This window comes from Lagopus leucura, unplaced genomic scaffold, assembly GCF_019238085.1.
Source record: "Lagopus leucura isolate 7727_CA_CO unplaced genomic scaffold, USGS_WTPT01 Super-Scaffold_100014, whole genome shotgun sequence".
In the NCBI taxonomy this organism is placed as follows: domain Eukaryota; kingdom Metazoa; phylum Chordata; class Aves; order Galliformes; family Phasianidae; genus Lagopus; species Lagopus leucura.
In genome coordinates, this window is record NW_024962268.1 from 6,316,274 (window position 1) to 6,326,872 (window position 10,599).

The following is a 10,599-nucleotide window of genomic DNA, read 5'->3' on the forward strand; positions in this document are numbered from 1 at the left end:
CATGAATGTACAGGGATGAATCGGCAAGAAAACAGCAAGCTTTAAAAACCATGTCACAACTGAGCCTACGATTTGTTTATCCGTTGTTGAGAATTTATTTCCCAGGATCATTTACTGAAAATTATTTGTACATCTCCTATGAGGATCTGACGTGTGCAAGAACTGGAATTTATTCTTTGCTTTAAAAATATTCTCTTACAATTCGAAGTGTTTTGTCCTCAGTCAGATATCTCTGTAGTTCATCGTAGTGAATGACGGTCAATTAGTTTCACACACCTAACTCCCATGAGGGCATTTGTTATGTTTGATGTAACGTATCACATTTTTAAAAGTAGAGGAGCAATATGCATGGAAATTAATAATTCTTTGGTGCACTGACATCAATTATGTTAAATGTGTTGGTGTCCATGAATTTTGCATTTGTTGTGCTGACAAGATTTTGTTTTGATGAGCATTTGTTAGTGCAAAGGCAATTTGTTATGCTATGGGTTATGAATTCAATACTGGAAGCACTGTTTGAAAAGAGAGGTGGAAAAGGGTACCCGGTAGAATTCTTCATGGATGTTTTTTAGTAGGTGCTGTAATTATTTAACACTTATATACGTATATATCAACATCAAAACATATGGAATATACAAAAACATACTGTCTGCAAGGGTTTTCTTTTCGCATCATTAGGTTCATAGATGGTATTGTGTTGTCTAATTCAAAAGTACAGCCTGTTTCTCCCAGGGCACTTTTAAAGAGTTTTTCCCAGAGTGTTATGCATAGTGGCTGATTTTGTGAAGAGCGTTTTGATTTGTGTTTCCCTATACAGGGTAATTTGTACTGTATTTTTTTTTTCTTTTTCAGCCATCTTATCTAGAAAGATGATGTTCAATCTAGTACAGGAAATACAGTAAATACTGAATTTGCTGTGAAATCAGTGGAGAAGCTCAGGTGATAAAGATGTGTGTATTTTAGATACAGAGTAGGTTTGTTGGCACAGTTGTCTCAAACACCTTCCTCCTAGTAGTGGATGAACAAATTGGCATACTGTTATGGAAGAGGCATTTTAAAATATTTTAAGATTTTGTTTGCCCTTTCCTAATGATTTGCATGGGGAGTACCAGCAACAACCACTTCCATCTAAAAAACCACTGATATAGGTGTGTCATCATTTTATTAAAGAAGAGAAACAACAGTATACTTTTTCAGTTCATTCTTTACTATTAGCAGAAACCTTGAATTAGTTCCACTGTAAAACCAGGAGACAATTCGGAAATAAATCCTCCGAGATGTGGATATTCATAAACTACTTTTTAAGATATTCACATGTTGAATTACACTGCCCTTGTCTGGCTGTTCAGCATTTTAGATCTGCATAGACATACATAGCTGGTTGAGTCACCATCTCTGGATGTTTAAAAACCTTTTGGATGTGGTGCTCAGGGACATGATTTAGCAAAGGCTGGTTAGTAAGGGCAGTATGGTTAGGTTGTGGTTGGTTGGACTTGATGATCTTTAAGGTCTTTTCCAACCTGATTGATTCTACGATTCTATTCTATGACATCTTCTCCTCCTAACTCTGAAGAAAAAAGGAAATTACCAGGATATAGTTGTGTTCTTTTCAATGCCACATTTATGTATGAACTATATTATTTTCAATTCAGCTGCACATTCATGTTTCAATTATAGTTATCAATAAATAGATTTCTGCATACGTAAGTTTTTATATATACATCAATATGCTACATATATATATATTATATATATACATCAATATGCTAAATATGAAATATGCTGGATGAGATACGTAATGCTATAAGCAGTGCCTCCTATTTATTTCCATGGAAACTGCAGCAAATAAACACAAAGAGCACAAAGACACTATTTCATAAATTCTCAGCTATAAGACACTGATTTTCAACTTAGTCACTACAATTCGATGTTCACTTATATCAGTGATGGACAAGAGTCTGCATGCTGTGCTGATAACAATCTGTGCCCGCTGGGACAACCCACTGCAGCAACTGCTGCAATACAGCACTCACCCTTCATTGTGTTCACATCCACTGTGTGGTCTCCACCAATGTTCAGCAAGTGTAGATGAATGTCAGTGGGTGCCATTTCTTCCGCATGGAGGAATTCAATCCTATACCTTTGCTTAGATGTACTTCTATGTCAGATGCCTGACTAAATTTTGCCATGGAAGGACTTACTGAAGTCACTTCACTATAGACAGTGAGGATTCTGAGGCTGACATGCTTTTGTGGAGAAGGCTCAAATGAAAGCCAGAACTGCTTCACTTGAGTGCCAAACCAAGGACCTATGTGCCGACTGCATCTGTGCATTCAGATGGCCAGTCTTACAGACTACTTGTGCCAGAAATCCCGAGAAAAGAATATCAGCCAGTAAATATTGCTCTGCCTGACTAATATGATGTTAATGTGAAAAGCTACACAAGAGACAGCATTCTTTTGGTTCTCAGGTGAAGGAGTTCAGCTTGCAGTGCTGCTGTGGGCTTTTCACAGTTCTCTGCTTGTAAAATCCAGCTGCACCCCTTCAGATCTCTCTGAATTCCTGATTACTCTTCTCAGTTGCCTCCATTTTCAGGCAGTGACCATGCCAGAAACTTTAAGAGCTAGTTTAAAAAACGATGTCCAATAGTTCACTCACTCTCAGATGCTCACTGGGAAACACTCCTTTATTTCCCTTGCTTCTCCTCCTCCCACACATGGATTTTATCATTCCTCACTTCCCATCATCTTGTTGAGTTCCTCAGGGAAAACTCCTGGAAATCTCAGTATTTCAGCAAATGAGTCAAATCTGTCTTGTCATCACTCATCTAAAGATCATCCTATGCTGTTACAACTAAGTTCCACAGAAAGCCTTCTCCTCCACCTCATAGGCTTCAGAGAACAGCTTTGTGCTCTCTGCCCATGGTCCTTGGGGTTGGCCAGCTTTGAAAGTAAATAATATGAATGTTTTTGGTGAATAGGGTGATAAACAGGGTTTATAATCTGAATTAGAGTCTCCCCTAGTCTGATCAATATCCTTAACATTACCTTTTTCAGAGTGTATTATTTGTTGCAGTTGTAGTTGAAATCAGTCTTTAGGTGGTCTGAGGTGGTATTAGATGGTTTTTCTGAGAAGTCAAATTATGGGAATATAGTGATGCACAAATAAGAGGCACAAACCGTTGTTAATGTTTTCAGTATTCAGTGTTGATTATTGATTTTTGAATAACAGAGATCCACTGGAAAGTTGAAGCTTTTCTTTAGGCAGTAAAAATTGAATTCAAAATGTAAGAACTACTACTTTACAGCTTTCATTCTCTCCAACATGGAAAGCTATGCCTTCCCGGCCATAAGCAACTGTTCTTCAGAGAAGATTAGATGGCTTCTGTTCCATCCCACACAGAAAACATTCTTTTTATCACTCCCTGTTCAATATGGAAAGCATTCTACTTTTGATGGATTACAATCATCAACACATTATAAAAAGTAAATAAGGTATTTTAAATGTGGAAGAACATTGGACACATTATTTTTAGGAGGCAAATGATCATCTTGCTTTTCTTACTACTCTTTCTGCCACAATACTCCCCTTTACACACAAATATGCAGACCATCCATTCCTTTCCTATGAATTCCCCGTCATCCCATAATTGTTTCCATGAAGAATGAAAACAACTGGAGTGCAGTACTGAGTTATCTCTTATTCATGGGACTGCAATAAAAAGGGGAGTGTTCAGCCACCACTGAATACTGAAGACCTTAATCTCCCACTGGAGTGGAATGAAATAGTTTAGCTCCAGACCTTCAGAGAAAGACTGGCCTATGAAGGACGTATAAACTGGTCCCAGGTAAAGAATGCTGCCTTGGGAAAAGGAAAGTAAATCCAGGCAGGCCATGATGGAGCAAGTTGGATAGATGTTCCACACATTCAAACATCAAGTAATTGCCCCAGCATTTGTATTGCTTTCCTGTGTATAGCATAGACTAGCAAATTCCAGTCATGCTGACTGTAAATACAGGCTTTTGGAAATGAGGAAAAAAACGTATGTTAGTTCTCTTGTAACCAAAGGATCAGAACTATGAGCATTGTGTGAGTAATTTCTTAGGCAAGAAATGCAAGTAGAAAATCAATTAAGGAGTCTACAAGGTAGGGAGGAGCTGTTGAAACTGAGAAACTTGAGAAGTAATGTTTAAGAAGTCATATCTATTGGTGGCTACTGAAGAAATGTATGTGAACAGCTAGTACGTAATAATGTACAGCTGGAAAGAGATGGAGAAGATAGACAACAGTAAATATTATCATATGGAGCAAAAATATATCCAGTGGTCTTCTCAAAGCCTTGGGAGAACAAGGGAGAAACTGAAAAAGGAAATTAAAGGAAACAAACTCATGTTGTAGCATAGAGACTGCAAATAAACAGGCATTCTAAAAGATCATTCAGAAGCAAAAGCTGGGAAATGCAATTAAGGTGAACATGATGTGAGGCAGAAAACTGCCGTGTCTACTTTCTTTCTTTAACAACAGTAGTCATGCAATCCCTTCATCAATTAGTCTGTCTTTAAAATAGATTAAGGTTTTCCTCTTACAACTTTATTGAAGAGCAAAAGTGTTGGTCTGATGGAAAAGGAGGTCAAGATAAATAAAAGAGAGGGAGAAATTATTAAGACTGTAAAGAAGAGGGAGGTAAGCAAATGAAGGGACAGAATGAAGGGAAGAGTAGGAAAGAACAGACGAGATGGAGAGGTAATAACTAGCACATCGCTCCAAAAAGAAAGCCCTTGATCTATGCAAATATCCCATCTAATGAAATAAATGCATTAAAAAAAAAAAAAAAAAAAAAAAAAAGCAAGTCTTTGAGAGTTCTGGCAAGAGGTTTGAATGGGATTTCAGTACTTTCCCATTTTTGGCCTGACACTGCTCTGTTGGAGCTTTGTTGGAGCCTTGTGGTTGTTTACAGCCACTTGAGGATTAAAGGCTGAATATGTATTAGAGATTTCCGAATAAAAGGCTGGAACCTAGGTCCAATAAAAGTATTTTTGCATTTCATTCCATTTGTTTTATGGAAAGTAAAATTCCTAAATGCTTCTGTTTCGAGCTGGATTTCTTGCTCACAGAAAGGCCAGTTACAGTGGAGGTTCTAGAAGTCTGCTAATTTATAACAGTTAATAATTCTCATCACAGCTTTAGGAAAAACCAGTTGTGCCAGTGCCATAGTGCAGCAATCACAGCCTAAGTTAATATATATTTCACTTGAAGTTAGCAAGATAAATTCAGAATACACACTCCAATCAAGTGCCCAGTTTGAAGAATTTAAATGGAATATATTTCAGTTGTTCCCTCATGCTTGAAATTAATTGGCCAGGTGTTAAGAATAACTTTTCCTGAAAGTGTAAAGCTGAGTCAATCACATGAATCGTATGGCACACAGTGTTATTTGTGTGTAACTTGCCACTTTTTAGCTTACTGAAGTACTAAACTGTGTAAAAATGTAAACATATTTATAATTTTTTATGTTTTGCATACTTCTTGCGTTTATCATTGTTTGACTACTGAATAATAAGAAAACTACTTTCAATTAATGTGAGATTTGCTGCCTTCATTATTTTTTATTATCATTCACTGTTGTTGGTCTTTTTTTTTAAGAGTGGAAATACTCCATTTTGGAATATTGTTCAAAATTTTGGCAAATCTTGTTTGTTTGTTACAGAACATTTTCATAAATATTGGTGCTGACAGTGTTACACTTCTTTCAAAGAGTATCTTCTTGCAGGAGGCTACTTTTTCTGCGTAGTTGACACAGTTGTAAAACACATCCACCATGCATACTCTGCTTTGATACACTATGATGCTTGCTAAACTTTGCTGATAAAAGTATTAAGAGTGGGCAAGTCCTGAAGCAGTTATAAAACAACCTGGAATGGTCTGTATTTGTCTTGTAAGCTTCCCATTTCCATTGATGGCAATTTACATAATACAAACATAAGCTAAAATGAGCTCCTTGTGCTTCTAGGGGAATAATAACACACAGAAATGCTCTCCTATTTTCCTCTCCCACACTGACATTTTTGCATGAATGTCAATTTTCAGTTACAAAAGCACAAAGTAAAAACAGCAGTGAAAAAATGAGCTTGATGTAATCATACATAAACATGGTCTGTCCTCTTCACTTTTCAGGCAATGTGCCACTGTTGTTTCTCATATGAGATGCCCCATGGTAAAGAAACACAAGCAGATCATCACATCTGTGTATTTATACAGTGTACGAAACAATCCTGAATGAAAATACTGTTTCTGAGGATATGAGTGTGTGAAATCAATCTGATGTTTATCCACATACAGTTGTTATTGTTATTTTACAGTAAGAGAAAGTTTTGCATGTGACAAGCAGGCACAGAAAATAATTACTGCCTTACCGTAACTGCAGCAATGCTGTTGGGAAAGAGAAAGAAATGCAGAAGTTTGAAAGTGCACACGAGCACTTTCAGAAGGTCAGAAATGAACTTTCATTGTATGCCTGAACTTCTATCTCTAAAAAAGTGTCCTCAAAAGAAGTTCTAAAAATGCTAGCAGGATCTCATTAAGAAACAACCATGCATCCCTCCAAGCCAGAGAGCTTAGCACAGACAAGGTGGCAGAGCAGCTTGCTTTCTGAACAACACAAGCTCATCGGAAGACTCACTGATGTCCAAAATTGCATTGAAAAGTTTCATCGGCTATAAAAAAGTTCACTATTGTGCATATCACATTAGTCTTCATCTAGAAAACACAAAACCAATATGACTTCAACTATCATTGTCTCAGATTTTCATATCAAATACATGATTTTAGAAGTTTTACCTTTCATTTCCAGAATGTAAGATTGTTTTTCAAGAAAGGGTATGCTGGATTTTCTCATTTAAGCCATGCTCCCAAGATTCTGAGAGAACCAATTAGTGCTGGGAATTTCCTGCTGACCTACAATTAAATTAAGAATTACAGTAATAACGGTATGCAATAAATACTGTGAATTTCTAAACCCAATGACTAGTTAGGAAAAGATACTCATTTAGATCTGTTACTGAAAATGGGTGTTTGGACTGTAGAGAATCAGTTTTCTTTAGGCTAGAATGGGGAAGGAATGTGCTTTTTTAGTGCAATAAAGCTAAAGATAATACAGTGAATGTATAATTACATTTGGTTTGAGTTCTTTCGTATCGTGCATTTTGACTGTGTATTCATTCAGAAGTGAAGGTAGTGAATAATATACTGAAAAGAAGCAGAGGAAACCCATTAATTCCATTCCGTTTGTTTGTACTGACACCCAAGTCCCTGTACTATTTTCTCCAGTAAAATTTTTTTCTGGATACATATTCAATTTGTACAGCACTTTATGCAAACAAATCAAAACAAAAGTGGTAAGTCTTTCACATTGGCTTAAATGTGGGCTTTATGGTAAGTATGTTAGTACAACTTAGGTAAAAAGGTAAGAACGGGAATTTCTCTTTTGATCATCAGAAGAAAGAAGGCAGAACATATACTTAAATTTTTGTGTAATTACAAGTAATTAGATTTCATAGGTTATTCAGAAATAAACATTTAGGACGCAGGAAAGCAGATTTCAAAATTACAATAAACAGACACAGTTCTCTTCCAAATCTAGAGTCCATACAATACTCCTTCTATGTATAGCTTCTTACAATGAGGTAGAGAATAGAACAATAATGCTCTGGCATTACCACAGATTTAAAAAATATGATAGAATATTTTTCTCAATCATTCAGATCCACTGAATTACTAAAAGTTCACATGCAAATAAATTTTAAGATTTGTTTGCTTAAAAAAATCTAGTAATTCTTTACTGCTTCAATGTATATTCAGTTCAGGAGGGACTGGAGCACTAAGGTAGATGGATCACCATGGCAGGTAGATGGATCACCATTGCTTTTATTGGTGTTTGTGCATCAAGAATTGTTTTTTTTTTCCCAAGCTGTTTTTCTCTTCACTAACTTCCAAGTATCTCTATATGCTTTCCATCATTATCTACAGCAGTGATGCTGCACTTGGCCTCCAGAAGGAAGCAGCAGATTTTGCAGAGGTCTTAGAAACCATACTAAAGACAAACGCCCACGATCTCATACTGCACATGAACACAGCTGAGCTGTGCAACTACTCACCATGCAAACCCATGAAAGCCTCACATAGTTTATTATCATGATTACAGTTACCCTTTGTCCCAATCCTGGTTTTCTCTGATCTCTGGAATATTCTTAATGTCACTGGTGTATTCTGCTGGTTTTGAGGAGGAAAGGACTTTGTGGGAGGCATGAGCACTAAGTCATGAAACAGCCATCAGACAACTGGAGCAGTCTGCACAGGTTAAAGTGGGCTAACTGAAGTGCCTGAGAGTTTTTCTCGTGCTCACGGAACTCCTGGGCATGTTGAGGTTTTGCTTCTCTAAAATACTCTCAAGAAGGAAGCAAGTTTTCTACAGTCAAGCAGGTGAATATGTATTTTTAGCCTATCTGTAATGCTCCTGCCTGCTGTTCACTAACCTGAGTTACGAAATGCTCTTGCTGTATGAGTTTACTGAAATAAATCTTTTCTGCATATCCACGTACTAGACAATTTCAGAAAAGTATTTTAACTTATTTTAATCTAATAGCTAATAATAACAGCTTGTGAAAATTCCATGGAGCTTTGGCTCTGGCATATGTGTTCAGCTTCAGAAGTCTTCCTTTTTAAATCACTCATATCTTTAAAATAAGTATGGATCTTGTCATCAGAGTCCATGTGTAATTTTCCAAACAAAGAGAATTTAACAAGTGGACTGCAAATAAAAAAGAGTCTGACATTAAGGCATGTTTAGACCAAAACACAATACAGAATTGTCAGACAAATATGCAGGGTAATTTAAGATTCAGCATTAATACTATGTACAACAATGATTTGGAAAAGAAGAAAAGGAATCTTGTGCCAGCAGTTTATGCAGTCATGCAGAATCAAAGGCTCTCCACGCAAATAGTTCTGGAATGAACATAATGAGACAAGACTTTAAAGGTATATATGCTATATCAAAACCCTGGCAAAAAGACTTGGCTATGGTAGCACAATCTGCATAGGTTCTTCTCTGCAGCCTCCCAGCTTTCAAAGGTAAGAGCTCCCTGTGAAAATGAGGGGAGATTTTCCAATCCCCGGTGCAGGCAGGGTTTATGCGCAGTGCTCTGCTGAGAGAGAGCAGGGCATTGGGCCTGTGCCAGGGTACTGGGCTCACCCGTCCCTGACCAAGGCCAGGGCTGCAGCACAGCACAAGGGCAACATCTGCTCCTAATTTCAACCCTCAGTGAATATCATGAAGGCAAGTGGTGAACGCTGCGAAAAGAGCAATGGAAAATTACAGGACAAACGTGAGTTCAAACACCTGAAAATGTACTTCAGAGGGAAAGTGGGAGTTCCTTACTCTGGAAAGACGGTAACACTGGGAGATGGCCATCCATTAGCAGTACAGCACTGCTTTCCCTCGTCCTCACTATCTGCTCTAAATAAATGAAAGTCATTCTAATAAGCTCAGTGACCCAGAATGCAGCACTACAGAGCGGAGGGATGGTGGATTAGTCTCACTACTTAATTTCACCAGACAGCAAGGATGTTCTTTTTCAATGTGACAAATACTGATGAGAGTGTCGGACAAATGCATTCAAGGTGGTCTTTCCACAGCTCATATTCACAGCACATAAGTTTCAAACAAACTCCTTACAATCAGGTCATTTTTTGTCCCCTCTCTCCTTAGGGCCGTGCTCTGCAGTGCGGCAGCTCCTGGAGACAGCCTCTGGTGTACCCAGGAAACCCTGAGCAGAAATGGAGTGCCCTGGGACCAGGCTGCAGAGGCTGCCTGTGAGGCAGCAGTGGGCCTGCTCTGCATTTAAACCCCACACAGGCAGCTCTTCCACAGCCTGCATGCCGTGCTGAGCACGCCCCCAGCCACAGAAGGGGACAGATCCCACCAAGGGCACGGAGGCAGGTGTGGCAGGATGTGTGTCCCCATGCCAGGAGAGCGTGCTGCCACGTGAGGCTGACAGACACACATGCCATGCTGTGGGGACAGGAAGGTGCAGCGTGGGCCCCTGGCAGCCCTGGCAGCAAGTCACTTTGCTGAGCTGCTGCCACAGTCTGAGCAAAATGGTTGGGAAGGAGCCATGCAGAGGTAAGGCCCTACAGTCTTCCCGAGGCCTGCTCAAAGACACGCATGCACTGTTCTTGTCCATTTCACCAACAAGAGCCTGGTATCTGAACAGCTGCTCTTCTGCTCCCTTCTCAACAGATCCTAAAAAATACCAAGGCTGTCAGTCTGCATGGGAACACTGTAAGGAAAGGAATGGGCGCAGTGGGAAGGGTGGTGAAGCAGAAAGAGCCAGGGAAGGCCTGTGCTGGGATTTTGTGGGAGATCAGCTCCCGTCTGTGCTCTGGGTTTCATTGCCAGAGATATATTTTAAACACAGTACTTGTCTGTGACCTTCCCTTTCCACAGAACAATTCATTATTGTGGCACATTTTCATCAAATACTGCTTTTGTGTAAAGCAATCCTTCACACAGGCAGGCCATAAACATCAGGGAGAGTTTGT